This window comes from Nyctibius grandis, chromosome 7 (genome assembly GCF_013368605.1).
Source record: "Nyctibius grandis isolate bNycGra1 chromosome 7, bNycGra1.pri, whole genome shotgun sequence".
Classification (NCBI taxonomy): Eukaryota; Metazoa; Chordata; class Aves; order Nyctibiiformes; family Nyctibiidae; genus Nyctibius; species Nyctibius grandis.
In genome coordinates, this window is record NC_090664.1 from 29,780,217 (window position 1) to 29,797,457 (window position 17,241).

Consider the following 17,241-nt stretch of genomic DNA (forward strand, 5'->3'; position numbering starts at 1 on the left):
AAAATTACGTCTGTGACATGGCAGGATATATATCATGCTACCTTGATAGAGCAAATTAGTCCTTTCTATATTTTTTTTTTTTTGCTTCCGTCATTCTTGTACTCCTCTGCTTCCCCTTCATTCTGAGGCTTGAACCAAAGCTGGAGTAGCTTTGTAAATACCCAGTAGCCATGCTGGGATCCCTGAGACAAGCTGCACTGCAGCAGTATACTGAGAACTGGGTACCTGGAGGATTGGGCTCTGTTTCTCCCTGTTGTCTAGTCCCTCTGCTTTGCCAAAGCTGCTTTCCTAGGAGCTCTGCTTCTGTCTGAACCAAATGAAGCTCAGATGAGAGAAAGAATAGGTTGAAGCTGTATAAGGGTAAGGAGTGATGCATGGGCTGGTTGCAGCAGGGCTTTGTAAATGCTATGAGATCCACCTGCTTGGAAGACAGCGTAAGTCCTGTGTCTCTCTCTGTGGTACTTGGATATTACAGCAAAAAATATCTGAGTTTGTAAAACAGTATGTATTAGATGGGGTACTGCCTGGAAAAAGAGTTGGGTTTTGACCAATATATTTGCATGGGGTCTGTGGGGGAACAAGTAGCGTGGTTTGTGCTGGGCTTACTTCTTCTGGAAGATTAGAAAGACCCTGCCCCCCAATGCGGAGCCCTGAACTACTTCGGTGGTGTAAAGAAGTGGAATAGATCCTACCACGGAAGAGAATTGTTGGAATATTCCTCAAAAGATCCTAAATGATTATAGGACCCTTAATGCCTAGCTGTTACTTGTGTGCAGCTGTTGAGAAACTTGCAGGCTTGCAGCTGAGTTGTTTGGGCACAGTTTATCTCGAGTTCTTCGTAGTTGTAGCACTCTATATACTTGAAACAAAATTAATGCCCTTAAATTGCGTTTTCAAGATACATGTGGCAAGAGAAAAGGAAAGACAATGAAGAAAAGGAAAGCTCAGCAAGAAAAACTCGTAGTGATATAACAGTAGATTAAACTGTTGTTTTTGTCAATGTACTAATGTAGGGAGTGGCAAGTTCTCTGTTAAATATCTTTTAAGAAATAAAAATTAAAACTTGTGTGGACAGCTGGGGAATAATGAAGATCTAAATAAATCCATTGATTAAAAGGTCAGAAGGGAAATGCTGAAGTATATGTATTTATGGTAAAGATCTCAGCAAGTGTGGATAAGATACATCTGCTGCAGCCTTACAGGGAAGGCTTGGGACCTACATCTCTGTTCCCCTGCTGTCCCTTTACCTACTAGCACTGCCTGGTATGAGTGCGTTTTGGCTTGTGTGATGATGAAGGGGCTGTATTACAGCATCATCTGCTACTCTCCTACTCACCTATCCGTTAACATCAGCTGCAAACAGCCCTACAAACCTGGAGGCACTGTGGAAATGTGCCAGAGGATTTTTTTTTAAATTGTTACATTTGAAAACTCCTGGAGAGCTGAGGAAATGCAAAAAGCCTGGGAAAGGAGAAAAAACAAATATGATTCTGATCTTTGAAATAAGAACAGACTTGGTAGTTGCCATCCTTGTAAACTTAATTTCAGTCCCTGGTAAAAAAAATGAAACGGTGATCTGTAGGCATTTAGAGGCTAACAAAATGAAGAGTAAGTGAACAACACGGGTTTATAAATAACATTACAGTTTTATTTTTTTTGTTATTTTGCATTTTTAATCAAATTATTAAATTAGTAGGAAAAAATTGCAAATTTGGATTGTTGCAGTTCCTTATGACTGATTACTGGAAAAATGAATTTAACTTTGCTAGAAAAATAAGAGCTCTGAGGAGCTGAGAGTTGAGAATATTGGCTGAGGGATACTAAGCAAGGTTTCAGGGGATCATAGCATATAAAGATGGAAAATACCTTAAAGATCAACTAAACTCTCTTCCTGCCAGGACAAAATTGTGCATTTGTAATATATTTTCCAAGTATTTTTTTACATCTAATAAATATAATTTAGTTGAGGGTGGCACTCTTAGAAGTTTTGTGGATATTGGTGATGTTCTAGTTCAATTACTAAAAAGTCAACCAAAAGAAAGTGTGCTAATGATAATTACATCTGCAGACGGTATTGAGCTGGAAATTCTTTTGGTTTTCCAAGCAGCAGAGTATACCAACGTCTCAAAGAAAAATGTCTTTGGCCATTGCAGTCACAGTGGTGTAATCAATAGACTCTCAGCTGCCATAGTTACAAATAGCACTGTAACTGATTGATGTTTAGAGCCAGCTATGGCAGTCACTGTTTACCAACTTTGGTTTTTAAAAAGTTTGAAAAAGAAAAAAAAAGGTTGTAGACAACAGTTGTCTCTGTTTCTTTTTAGGTGATACTTTTATGTTAAATTCCAGGGTTAACTTCATCTGGAAAGCTTAAAGCGCACTTGCCTTTAGTGACAAAAATGTAGACCTTTTCATGTGAGAGAGCAGATGATTATTGTTGTGCTTTGGAAATGTCAGAAGGAGCTGAGTAGCTTTAGTATACCACACATTAGATAGATGTTTGGCACTATAATGTGAAAAATAATGCTGGCTTTCATATTACCTATTAGCAATGTGAGATGGTAAGATCTGTCACTTTGATAGTCCTTCTTTATCACTCTTGGTTCAAAAAAAAAAGAGCCCCCTCCGAAAGAAACCCCAGTCTGTTTGCTGATTTGGATTGCTGCTGCTCATTAGATGAATAGGTGACATGCCAGGAGATCCCAGTAATACTTGCCGCAAGATAGATGCGTACTCTAAAATTAGTAAGACGATGTCACACTGTGCTCTGAGATCTACATCTTAGTGTAGCAATGTGATGTCAAAGATAAAGAGATAACAGCATGCTCTTATAATATGGTGATAAGCAACACCTACACATATCACTTCTTGTGAGATGCCTGTGCCACCAAGAATATGTTTTGTTTCATTCTGAGAGGGAATAGCAGTAAGAATGTTATTATGAAAGTGTATGGTGTTGAAAATGTTAAATTTAATATTTACCTGGAAATTATGGTAGTGAAAAATAAGACACCAAAAAAGTACCCTTTATACAAAATCGTAGGTTTTGCTTTGTCATTACTGTCTGTCCTTGTAAAAGCAGACGGAGTTGCAGTGCTGAGTGTGTTTTCTCTGTGCAGTTTCTGCTGTAATGTTTTTTCCAGGTTCACCAGTGTCAAATTCAGTAACATTAAGTGGAGAAACTGAAACATTCCAGGATACTTTACAGAAAAAATGCTCAAGAATTTTAAGGTACTTGTGAAAGATGCACCTTTTTTGAAAACGTGACCATAAGCAGAAATATTCTTCAAAGTGTAAGCAGTTTATAGTCTTATAACTTTAAAGTACCATTTCAGGTACCATTTGTAAGAATCAGGGTAGACAATAAGATAAAATCAATCATTTTCTGAAGCCATTTCATGTATATTAAACATCACTGATGATTGTTACTGGGTTAAAAGCAAGGTAACAATCTGTGATGGAGATGCCCTTTTAAAAGCATAATAAGAGTATGACACTTAAAAATAGAAACAGGTTTCTTGGAACAGATTACATCATCTTAAGAGGTATTGCTTGGAGAATATAGTTGCTCCCTGAGATTGATGCTTGCCCTTGAGAGGTGGTTCATCATCTGTTCAGTTATTTTTAAGAAGGAAGAGTCTGAGGTGAGACTCAGCAAAATGGCTGTAAAATAGAATAAAATGGAAGTGCTAGACTACAGATACAATATATTTTTTAACAACCTTGTTTCATGTAACCTAGCTGAAATCAAAAAAAGGTAGACTTAGTTTAATTGTTGTGCAGTTTTAGACTTGCATTTATTTCAAGAAAAGGCAGGCAGACACATCTTTCTGTTCACATAATTAGCAGAACTTGTAATGTTTCAACAGAATACAACAAATATATTAAAAAAACAGTGATTTAAATCAATATTAATGTTAAGTCTGACTTTAATGTAATAATTATTAGCCTCAATATTAAAAAGGCACTCTCAAATATGATGCGACAAAAATTAAACTCCAAGGATTTTTCTCAAGTCTAATAATTGTAGAAATGTGTAAGCATTAAATGTGATATTGAAATCAAAAAAAAAAAAAAGGGAACAACTGAACACTTTTTTCACTTTATTCTGCTGTGTTTTGGTCCAAAAATTAGAAAGAAAAGATGATTGTCTAGACAATTTCTGTCGCTCACATGAACACTGTAACCCTGCAAACTGGTCTGTGTGGGCAAAGCCCCTAACCTGTGTGGATCATTATGTGAATTCAGAACCTAAATGAAGTGTAAAAATGTAAACAGAACAGGTTGTGAAAGGAGAAACGAGATTTGGAAAATTCCCTCAGCCTTAATCATCTGAAAAGTCTAGAAGGATAGCTAAAGAAATATTTTTTAAAAATAAATGAAATACAGATGTGACTGTACTGAGAGAATTCTGCAGGAGAGAAGAATAAACAGGAAGGGAAATACAGCTGTTGGGGAAAACATTGTTTACACAAGAGAACCAAGTTTTTCTATGGTTGCCACTGCCCAGGAATTCTTCTTATACTTTCCTAAAATGCCTGGGCACATACATAATGTAGTCCATCTGCTTTTACTTCATAAGGCCTTTACTGTTCACTTATGTGCTACATAGGCTCTGAATGATTATAAAGATGCTATGTTTGATTTTTCTCCTTCACTTAATGAAACCAAACTGAAGATAGGATTTAAAAAAAAAAACAACAAAAAAAACAAAACAAAACAAAAACAAACAAACAAACAAACCAAAAAAAACCCCAAAAGGTACTGTTCTAACCAGAAAAAAGGCTAATATGCCATTTCATCTCTGTGTCCGAGTTTGTATCTGGACAAAATATAATTAAATTGTTTTGAGGGAAATAAGGCATACTTATTGATGTGTGAAATGCCGATCAGGAAACTTATTAATCATCGTGTATTTATTTTTCTACTTAACAGCATTTTCAGTTCAGGTAGTATCATATAACTTAGTTCTGTTTATCACTGGCGAACTGGAGGAATAACAATGCACAGGATTATGTACAACAGATGTTGTGTTACAAATGAATGATGATTTTTAGTGGGTGATATTTCATATTCTGTGCTGAAAGAGGTTGAATAGAGAACAAAAACCTAAAACTTCAACTAGGACTTCTGCTCCTGCATCAGCACTGTAGGCAGAGCGTCTTTGTGCTCAGGATAAACTGTTGCGCTAGGGACTAAATATTAAAGGCAACTTGGTCATCATGGTGATCTTGTTGCAGGTATCTTTCTTGGAGTGTTGATGTCACATCCAGGTAGGATTTGCAGCACGTGTGTCAATGTTGTTTGGTGGCACTTCGTACATCCACCCATCCTACCACCCTTTGCAATGGCCAAGAGGATCTTGCAGGCCAGCTTACTGTTTTATGGTGCTTTCATTGCGGAAAATGTTACTGCACCTGAACTTGAGCTTTTCACATCTCTTTATCTAATTCCATTTTATTCATTCCCCCCATCTGCCTACTCAGAAGGGACCCAGAGTCAAGTAACAATCTTGCTCAGGCCCTGAAGAATTTAATTTGGGTGAAAAAAATGAAAAATATAAATGACATTTTCCAACTATGAGGACGTTCCACGTAAAGGATTCAAGACCTCCAAAATATCTTCTGTAAATGAGATAAACTGAACTTTGTAATTAATAGATGAATAAAATCATAGACATAGTAGAGAGATTAGTTTTATGCTATATTACGATTTGCTTTACATCGCCCCTCTGGTCTTTCAGTGTTCAAAGGTAGTAACTACCTGTCTCTGTTTCCTGCAGGGGCTAACTGTCTAATTGCTCTCCACTTGCTAGCATCCCCCCCTGCACCATGTGTGCCAACCATCCTTTGCTCTCAGGTTGTCTAATATGATTAATACAATTGAGTTATGATAAACTCAGAGCAATTCTGAGCACTTTTAACTCTTAAGTCCAGGCTACTTCTGATTTGGAGCTGAACATGATCTTTCAGACCTGAAAGCTTATATCTTTGCTTTTGCCATTTATTTTGGTTGGCCTGCTTCTTGCTACAAATCTTTGCAATCACTTTTGGCAACTTGTAGACTTTCATCATATTAACAAAATATGACTCTTTGTTCTCAGACTATATAAAGTTATTTGCATCTATGCAAAGAACTGTTGGATTTTACTGTTGGATTTTATCAACTCCATCGTAGTTATTTGAAGAGAGGAGACATTCCCAGGTATCAGGACCAAACTCTTCTTAAAGAGGATATATGTTCATGTACAAAAATGCGCACCCATTTGCCGTTTAGCATAGTATGTGTCTAAGCATGCTGGTGTGGTAATTACTCACAACTGCAGACTGACAGATGTGTCTCACTACTAGAACTGCATTTGGGGCTCATAATGTAGAAGTCTATCCCCAAACTCTGAAGCAATGCTGCTTACGTGAATGTTGTCTTGGTTGCAATTTAAGTCTCCTGGTCACAAGAATAGAAAAATCATTGGTAATTATTTTCTTTGTGTGTCCTTGCTTCAAGGTCTGTATTACTGTAAACACTTTTTGTTTTCCTTTCGGCCTGGTAGAGCACACATCCCGAGTTTGACTAATGCTGAAACTTGTTACCAACAAAAAGTTGAGGCATGTATCTCACCTTCTTGAAGCAGAAAAAAGCAGACATTCTAGCAAGGCTAGAAGCTATATATTTATTGCCTTTCCTTTATTCAAGTTGTCATTTATGTTTGTTCCCTTTTAAAAAAAATTTGTGTATTGATCCAAGCTGTAAAAATGAATAAAATTACTCTGAGACACCTTTCCCTCTTAATAGCTTGAGGAGCATGTTATGTTCTATGCTGGTAATCGGAGAGTAGCCAGAAGGTGAAAGGTCTGAGGGGTAGAGCTGCTCTCATACACAGTTTATTCCTTTAAAGACCGAATGTGAATGAGTTAGGAGGACAGGCTGTGTGTGCTGTAGCTCTCAGCTGTCATGTATCTGACTGCATGACAACTCTCTCCTTTGATGCTCTTTGAAGTTAAACAGATTAACCATAAGTAGTTTGTCTTTACGCTGGAGGAAAATAGAAGAGAAGCCTCATGCAGCCAGCAGTGGTGTCAGCTGGGATGTGGCTGCTGACTGCAGCCCTCTGCTTCCCCCCGTAGCCTCCTTTGGAGTGAGAGCTACAGCTCTTTGGGTTAAAGCTGCTAAGGTTGGGCCCTTCCCTACATACAGTGTGGACACGTTCATTTGGAGCTGATTTCTTTCTGTACAAGCAGGAGATAAGGCAGTTGGTAGGTAACATGTAAGGAGCACAGGGCTATGTATTTGAAGAGTTGGGGGAAGATGATTTTTGGAAAGAAAAGCTAAGAGTACACATAGCCCTTTTTCCGGGGAAGGAGTATGGCTATGTAGAGATGCTGCTTTTCTGAAAGGTGATGCCTAAATGGAGCTGAACTGGTGCACACACTCACTGCGTTTTGAGACTAAGATCTGTCAGTTTAGCTTAAAAATGTATTTTCCCCAGCTTAAATTCAAGTAAACAACTCTTAATTTGAAATAAGTTTTGTGTAAACATGCTTAGCATCTGTTTAACTCAAAATCATCTTTAAAACAGTTTAGGTAAGCTGCAGAAAAGTAACATACCTTCTTCATTTCTAGGGCTGTGGGCTTGGAGGCTCTTGCATCTTTTAAGATGGTAACTTTTTTTTGCTTTGCCTGATTTTTATGTTGTGCTGTGATCTTAATTACAATAGTGTCTTTGAGTGTGGTTCTGAAAAATTGAAGACTGCTGCTTTCAACTTCTTAAATTTAACAAACTTTCCTTCATTTTACAATAAATAGTGCTTGGAGTTATGAAAGTGATCCACAACTTATATTTGAAAGTTGGTTGTATCTTGTATTTGATAGAAATTTTTTTTTAAAGCTGATGTGTTTTATTTTCTGTGTATATTCCATTTTATGTTTTGTTGTAATGAACTCATTGCTGGTAGAGCAATTGGATTCATGTTCTGGAATTGCACTGTGCTGCTTTGTTTGTGAAAGCTGTTGTGAGGCTTAAATCTAAAGATTTCGTTGTCTGGTTTTTGGCTGGATGAACTTGCTGGATTGTGCTGAGAAATGTAACTTTGATCAGGGCTGTGTCCAGCTGCTGGATAAGTGGAAAGGATTCTGCAGAGGCTGTGCTCTCACCAGATGATATGCTGTGTCTGCCTGCATTGGGCCATGCTAAAGAGGCAGAAATCAGGAAGGAGGAAGAAAGCATCTCCTTAGTTCCTGGTAATTCCTTGGAAAAAAACTTCAGAGGTTTTCTGTTGCTGTTAGGCTGTACCTTTCAACCTGGTTTGTTTTTTTTTTTCCTCTGAAGGGACTAAATTATTTTTTAATAATGGAGGAGGAAGTATATTCCTGTTGCTGCAGGGAAGCTGTTCAAAAAGTTGTTATTTAGCACAGAGAGCAATATTACTTGCCACAGATAATTTTCATGTCTTGGGGAAATTTGATTTGGATGTAATAAAACTTTGCTGCTGCAAGGACATGTTTGGATGCAGGTCTTTGCACTTGATAGTAGGGAGGAAAAGATGTCAAATTCAAGTCAAAAAAGTTAAACAGGCAAGGAAAAAAAAACACATTCTCTTGAGGTGCCTTCAATTAGAATACCTTGTTGATTGAATAGCAGAAGGACTTTTGACATGAATTTGGAGTACCTGTAATTGATGGGCCTGTTTTGATTAAATATCTAACCCAGTAGTAGGGCTGCTGCAACAATATTTATTTTTAGCAAATTACCTTCTTAAAAATAAAAAAGAGGGAAAAATTAGCTATATATACTTTATCCTGGAGGATTCATGTAGACAATAACACTATTCAGTGCACCACTTGCTTCTTAAAAGTCATGAGTAAAACTCACTCAGCAGACAATGCTCCAGGACTTGAATGAGGAGAGAAGAGTGTTGCCTGCATGCTTGGGAAATGGATTCTAGAAGCTAAGCTAGGGCTGTCCAGGTAGATCCTGTAGGTTTTGGCAATCCATTTACAAAATTCAGACCCTGGGTCTTTACATATATGTACACTTCTGTACAAGGGAGTACCAAATTTTATGAAAGTAAAGTACTGGGATCTGAGCTTCTCTCTGCACTGCAGTTTTAATTGTAGAAATGTTGGCGCATCTCAAAATTGCCCCCACCCCTTCTCCAAATGAATCTGTGAATGCAAAGCTTACATACTGTCATACAGTTACAGTATATGAAGCATTTGTACATGCTTTCTATTATTTAGGCATGTTTGGGCATAGGCAGTGCTTGAATACACCCTGACAACTGAAACTGAGCCCTCTTACAGTTATGAAATTCTGTAACTCAACATGCTCTTGAATTTTGATAATGGAACATCTGCTATTACACAGGTGTTAGAGATTATTACCCTGTTGGAAAAGCTCATTTGAAGTATTTGTGCTGTCTTAGACCACAGAACAGAGAGTTCTCCCACCCTGAGAAGGCATGGAACCAGTCTGAATCCAGCATAGCAAACTCACAAACCCACCTCGACCTGCAAACATGCCTCAGGGTTACCTTATTCTTAAGGATGGACGTGTTAGTTCAAACAAAAATCCACTGTCTGTCCATGATCTGTCTTCATTGGTGACCAATGCTAGCAACCAAAGAGTTGCATAGAGCAAATACACAGTGGCATTTTCTTGTCGTACTGTGACCAGTGGAGGAGGCATCATAAGATGTAGTGGCGGGGGGGGTGTTCTATACAATTGTCTAGTTGCCTTTTGAACGAATATAAATTCTGACCATGACAACAGATCGCTGTGGTCAGAGAGCTGCTCTATTAACAAAGATGTTGTGTAAAGAACTGCTGTCCTTGTGTTGAGTTCAAATGGCTAATTTGGTATAGTGCCCTCTGGTTCCTGTGTTGTCTGAAGTCTGGTCTTTTGCAACTTTTGTGTGTGTGGCCTGATGGACTTCCATCATATTCCTCCTTAGTCATCTCTGTTCTGGGATGGAAAATCCTAATCTACCATTCTTTTTGCAGGAACTAATTTGTCTTTGATCAAACATTTTGTTCTCACCTGCTTTTTTTTCCCCATTGCTGAGACTGAACTGATCTGCTCTTGCAGATCCAACTTGGCTTTGGGTGGAGGAAGAATACAGAGTGGAAAAAAAAAATCTTCATGTCACTATGTAATATTTATGGAATCACATGCATAATGTGTGAGGAGGTTCTCATTTTTCCCCCCTCCCTGAAGAGAGACAAGAGAGTTGGAAAAGGTACATTATAAAACAGCAGGAATAAATACAGGGCTGGGAAGGAAGTGAGGCAGTAGGAAAAAAAAAAGAGAGAGAAAGGAATAAGAAAAATGTGTGTGTTTGCATAAAGGCGAGAGGTAAAGCTACTTGGTAGGATTTAATTTCTGTGATAGCCATCATTGAATATATCAGAAGATGGTACAACCAACATTTGGGCTTTTTGGGAGGAAAAAGAGGAAGAATATTCAAGCCAGACATAACCTTATATCCTCACAGGGGTCAGAGAATTGCTCACATCTGCTGACTGTCAGTGGTTATGAAGTAAGCAGTTTTGACCATGGCTTACTCATTACTGCCAGGCTGGAGTTACGTGGCGTGTGAGCCAACAGGCTCAAGGCAGTAAAATTTTTACAGGCTGAGTCCTAAAAAGCTTAAGAGGGTAATGTGGCATAAGTGTGGCACAAACAGCAAATTTTGTATTCTATTGAATAAAATCCACAAAGAAGTCATGATATGTGTCCACGACCTGGCTGTTTGTTAAATACGATGCTTGGATAATATCTTTTAGAAAAAGTCCTCTATTGAGATTTAAAAATAGCAGTAGTTAATTCAGTGTACCTAATAGCATATTTTCTTACCTTATATTTTTATATTGGTGTTAAAGGAAAAAAAAATGCAGCAATGCTCGTTAAGCACTTTAACATGACATTCTCCTTGACACAGGACCATAGACATGGATTTCAGACCAGGAAGAAAAAGGCAGGCATCTGACCCAAAGTACTGAGATGATAAGGACAGGGCTAGAAATTGGGACAAAGTTACATAGGCAGGAGAAAAGAAAAGCAGGAGGCTCTGTAGTCAGAGAACAGAAAGGGAATGGAAGTAGTAGTTTGGGACATATTTGTACCCCGAGCACAACGGCTGCATTCCCAGTGACTGGAGATGCAAACAACATGACAGTGTATGTTTGGAGTTCTAGATTAAAGAGCTCTTTTGTATATTTAATGACAATTTCATGTCTTTTGTATATTGAAGTCTTCTCCTCCCAGGCATCAAATTTCTAATTGCAGCTCTGCAACGACATTTGCAAGGTTTCTGCAAAAGTTTTTGTCAAGATCTTCTGTAAAGGTGTAGCTTAGCTGTCAGCCAGTGGCAAGAGTCTCTTGATACAGTTTGAGTGAGCAGATTGCAGTCTACATCTGTGGCTTGAAAAACTGGGGGGGAGAGAGAGTATTGAAAACTGTGAGTAGTAACTTAAGGACTAGGGGAAATTACTTAAGATGAGGTGTTTCTAGGTCTAGTTTGTCAAAGAGAAAACGGAGAATTGGTTTGACCATGGTATGTAAGTTGCTGAGACTCCTCAATCTACTTACCAGAAGTTTATCAGGAATCATGGCTTGGAAGCTTGTGCTGGATGAATTAAAGTAGTAAATAAGGCACATATTTAAATACTTACAGTTACTATTAGTAATAAAGAAAATATGGTTTTTTTTCCTCAGTGTCACTTAGGTTGGGCTTCATCACCCCTGACTTCAGGCATCTGCTGTGTAGATGTCTGCACTTCAACTTGTCATCAAAAGCTCCCTTTACAGTCCAGTGGAGAGAACTGGGCACTTTTAGGGTCTAGAGCCCAAACTCTAGGCTCAGTTGTTTGTGTTGGCCAGATCTCCATCCAGTAAAACAGATCACAGGGTAACAATGTAGATGTCAACATCTGAGCTAGGCACACCTAGCGTGTCTTTCTGGAAGACACACCTTGGAGTAAGGGCAGGAGTAATGTTTTGTGATGTTAATCTACTGATTTGTTCTGGCCTTAAACTCTCCAGACAAGTACATGGCAACTGTCTAGGAATGCCTTTCTAGAAAACCTGCAGAGCTTCCCAAAGCTGGATCAGGTACGAATGACCCAAGGGGATAGGAATCCTGCTGTGCACAGGGACACATTCTGGCAAAAACTGAGCCAAAATAGTGACTACAATTTTGAAGATTACCGTGGGAGTTCTAATGGCTCTCCTCAAAGAACTGCCAAAATGGGCCATGTCCTATTAGGACATGTTGAAAATCACAGAATCAGAGAAAATATGGGATCCTTTTTGGTGCTTCCTTCCTGCTTAAAACTTTGTTACCCACAAATACTTGAATGTTTCTAATAAAGTGTTTTTAACATACTGAAAAAATAAATTAACTATAAATTTGTTTTGTTTAAAATAGCATAAAAAATTGCAGTATTTTTTAAAAGTAGTAGTTCAACTAAAACTAATGACATCTGATGTGTTTTTACAAATGTGAAAACTTAATCCAACACAAATATACTAAGCTTTCCCTATAACATTATTATGTTGTTTTCTAGGTGGATAAGGATTTAAAAGTTGTTATTGCTAATAGATTTAAAGTACAGAACATTATCATCCAACCTTAAAAGATTTTCTGTTGTTCTGTTCCATTCTGGTAGATGACACTCTAATGATAAATATATATATATGAATGTATGTATGTATAATTTAAGTTCTAAGTTATGCAGCTTTGTAAAGTTCCTTCAATATAGCTTCTTAAAAAGCTCCTAGATTTTTTCTTTTCAAATTGTAATTTATTCAGTGCCTCAGGGCACCATGGCATGTTAGAGGCAGAAGTAAGAGCTGTCAGAGTATGATCACTTTCCTGATGAAAAAATAATTAACCCCCCAGTAGTTCTATAGCATTTTACAGCATCACAGGCACAGATGGGAATAGAACACAAAACCAGTTCTTTTATTTCTGTTAATTTCATGGACTTGAGAAATTCTGTTGTATTATTAGTTGCATGCTACACACTAATTTAGAGCTGTGCTTTGTATCAAAGCTATCATGTGTCGGTGTAAAGTGTCCATGTGAAATTTAGTTCTGTCATATAATCCTTTCCTTGCCTGGTACACAAATATTCCTCTGTCTATAGCATCTTTATTAGCCCTTCCTGAGGGGGACAGAAGGAAAAGGGAGAGAGGAGTTTGAAATCCTATGGCCTTACCCATGAGAAATTGCAAAAAAGGCCCCTGACAAAACTTGGAATTTTAAGTAGAAGAGTTCAATTTTATCTTCACACCAGTCAGGTTATGTTTATACTTTTATTATAAATCAGTATAAGCAGGAAAAAAACCTCCAAGCCTTCAAATTCTCAGATCAGGAGCACAGCTGAAGGCTGAAGTTTTCTTGAATGTGTTATATTCAGACACCCAGTGGCAGCTCTAATGCTTTTTAGCTGGTAAGTGTTGCAATAGAGAAGTTTGTAGTAGACCTGCGTGTGTGTGCACGTGTGCACATGTATAGTGCAGTGGAGGTTTAAGAGAACTGTACCACACAAATGGCGAATGGTGCAGGCTGTGCATGGTCATGTTTACAAGACAGGGATGTTTAGTTGTTTTATTTTGCAAAACGGAACAAGTGGCTGCTATAATGTCATAATGTTCTGGTGGGGTAGATGCCACTACCCTGGGGCAAGAATCACCCACCCCTGTAGATACCCAGTATGGGCTTGTTTTCCCAGCGCAATCCTAATTTAAGACCCCTGTCCTTCAAATACTTGGGCTTGTGCTTAAATATTCCATAACTCTGGGGCAGACCTGCAATTTATTCAGTGCTTTTTGGTGTCGAGGGCAGTGGGACCCAGTCTCATTGAAACCTTCAGGAACCGCTGTAATACAAATGTTAAATAATAATGAACAAAACTATTGAAATCAACGGGAATAGTCACATATTCAAATGAAAATGTGAATTATCATCAGAGGCTATTGTTCTTGTGTGTGAATTAAAACTATTACAGCTGTTATTTTGTCTCCGTTCTGATTGCGGAGGTGGATGAAAAAGAACTGGTTTCGACTAAATAATCTTATGTTTTGAGAAGGAAAACTAAGCATAAGAATGATTCTATCATGCAAATTCAAATAGGGTAGGATTGTGAAAATTGCTAAAATGTAGCCGTTTGAATGACAAAGTTTGCATGAAAGCTGCTGGATTTGGGGGAGTAACACTTCAGTTATAATGTGACTTTTTGCTGCTTCTTTTCTCTAGACCACTTTGTCGTAGTATAAGGAGAGCAAAATACATGTTAAAATCATGGAGATTGGATTGTTCTGACTAGAAACAAAAAATGCTGTCATGAAAGGAAAAAAACTTTTTACCAGCATATTATAACTTTAAGATTGTTCTGTTTGTAGACAATTGATGTTTCAGATCGAGTTGTTTGGCAGAGAAACATGATTGTTCTTGGTCCCAGTAAATACAGTGAAATCCTGCTGCTGCTACACTAATCAATATTAAGCTGCATTTCTCTGTATTCTGTTATGGAGTGGTATAGCATTGCTTCTGCCTTCATTTTTTTTTTTTTTTCCTTTTTCTTTGCTGTACTTCAGCACTCTTCCTCTATTGCTTACATTCAGTTCCAGGACTGTCATGAACATGCTGTAGCCTCCAGTGAGAAATCTGAACATGTGAATTAGATGCTTCAATTAAATCTGAAATCCCTAGGTAATTATGGCAGCTAATTTGCTAGTAGATATTTGCAATTATTTGAGTAGGTACTGGTTTCATTGGATTATGTTGGATATCACTGTGTTTCAGTTGAATATTTAGTTTGTTTCTCACCATGAATGTTTCAGCCAGTAGAAAAATGGTCTTTGCTGGCTGAAAAGTCTTTGTGCCGTATTGTATCTAGTGATAGACTTGGCTTGATCAAGTCCCTATATAATGAGAGTTTTCTACCACTTTAGGATACCAGAACATTGTCCCAGTTTCCTTTCCAGAATCTTTCTCTCTTACAATGCAGCTAGCCTAATACGTGTTTAATTCAGCTTTCACTTATCTACTGTCTTGCCACATGAATTTGCTGATACGTTTAAACTACCTCAACACAGGACATGTAGATTTCAACAGCCGTTTCAAAGTGTTATTTTCTTATACTGTTGTAGTGACTGGGAATCAGAGTCATAGGTAGCAGCTCCACTCTGCTAGTCTTGCACAGGAAAAGAGGAAAAAGGTAGCCTGTACGGCAGGTCTACCTGCAGTTTTTCCTCTCCTCCCACAGACGTAACTTCTCTTTCAAAGCTGACATATAGGTTGTTCTTTTGTGGCAGAAAGGCAGATGGTACTTTTGTTGTTTTCCAGAGTGAGACAGGTAGACATGCAATGGTAATCGAGTTCTTCATATGAACTGCAACATGACTGCAAGTTTACTTAATCAAGCTTAATAGGATGAGGTTCATGGGGATGCGTGCACAAGTGCAGACAATTGTAATAAGGTCCAAAATGACAAATTTAAGAAATGTATCATTGGAACTCATTATGCACTTTAGGTTATCTAAATTCATATCTCAAGAATAGTTTCAATTCTTGAACAAATCTGCTATACGTCTGCTCAGCTTCAGACCTAAGAGTTGTTATTTGGATCTATTATATTGTCCAAGTAGTATTCCTTTTTAGCTAGGCATTTCTTGCTTTATAAATTGTCTCCTAAAATTAATTTTTATAAGTGTTTCTCAGCAGATCATAAAGATTTTAATAACCAGGGCTGAAGCAGGCAAACAGAAGTATGCTACCTCTTCTTTAACCATTGTTCTTACGTGTTATTCCTACAGGTTGATGGAGCAGAGATTAATGAATGCAATAAATACTATTCTAAGCCAAGGGAACGGTTGAGTCAAAGTATAGTCTGCAAAATGTAGAACATACCAAAGCACACTGAAATCAGGTTTAGTACTGTGCCAGACGTTGGAAGTCCTTACATTGCACATGGAGAAGTTTAGTTACAGGCATTATTTTGTATAAAACATTACCTTTTCTGTTCTCTGACTACCCAGCATCAATCTTGAATTTAAAAAAAAAAAAAATCGGTAACTGCTTATATATGCTTGTGTAAGGGTGTAATGGGTGCTCCTTGTCATAACACCACTCAAGCTATGGAGTTATTACAGTTTTGTGGAAACTGAGAATCTAGTTCCTTATGCTTTCTGTGCTATATGCAGAAATGCTGTAAGATATGCTATATGCTAAATACTTTGTCCTCAAACCACAGCCTACATCAGTTTGCATTTAATTTTCATGTAGTCTTTACAATGATCAGGTATGCCAGAATGTACTTTACTTACTTAATGCACAGATTTGTACTGATTCCATCTGCTGGTAGCATTTACCCAGAGCCCCCAACAGGAAGGTTTGCTGTATTCCAGGCATTTTTCCTTCTTGATTTACTTACCCCGCTCCTTCTAGCCTATACACACACTGTGAATGCTTTTCAGATCGAGTAAGTGAGACATTATGTGACAAATGAGACTGGAAGCATCTGTTTCTGCTTCTATGTTGGAAATGCTGAGACAAAAATATACTGTATGTAAAGTGAATTAGTGCATTTATACAACATAAGTTCATTTTGGAGATGATGCTTCACTCGCTGAATTGTCCTTGAAATTGGGCTACTACTGAAAATAAATTTTGCATTTTATGTTAGACTAAAAGAAACTAATAACCAAACTAATAACCAAAAAGCTAAGAGAAGTAGTGTAGAGTCCCTTGAGGATCCCAAACTAAGAGGCAGCCTCAGCTCATGCCAGGGTAGTTCCAACTGGGTAAGGCTTTTCACAAAATATCATACTTTGTAGGGAGGTATCTTGGCAGTAGCAGCTTCTTGCTTTTATATCATAACTTAGCATTTGTCATGCTTGCCTAAGGAGTGGAAGCCATGGGAGCAATTTCCTCCTTCCTAAGGGAATTCAAATCTGTCTCCACCTTACCAAAATATCTCCTAGCTACCCAAGAACTCTTCCAGCTCTGGACACCCCTCTCTGGTTTGAAACTCTTCAATATGCAAAAACAACAAAGCAAGTCATCAGTAAGATGCTGTAGTCTTGTGTTTAGAGCACTGGAACAGGTCAGAAGTTTGAGATGTAGTTGTTATTACCAGAACTCAAGATTTGTTCATTGATTCCTTGGTGTAATATGTGGAGTTATCCTGCACTAGCCACTGTCACGGTTTAAGGCTGGGCTGGCTATTAAACCAGTG

The 17,241-nt window shown here is 37.9% G+C and overlaps 1 protein-coding gene across 4 annotated transcripts in view; it reads left to right on the plus strand.

Annotated features, from left to right (window-relative positions):
* Positions 1 to 17,241, plus strand: part of ICA1 (islet cell autoantigen 1) — a 73,682-nt gene that overhangs the window by 26,848 nt on the left and 29,593 nt on the right. The window lies entirely within an intron of this gene.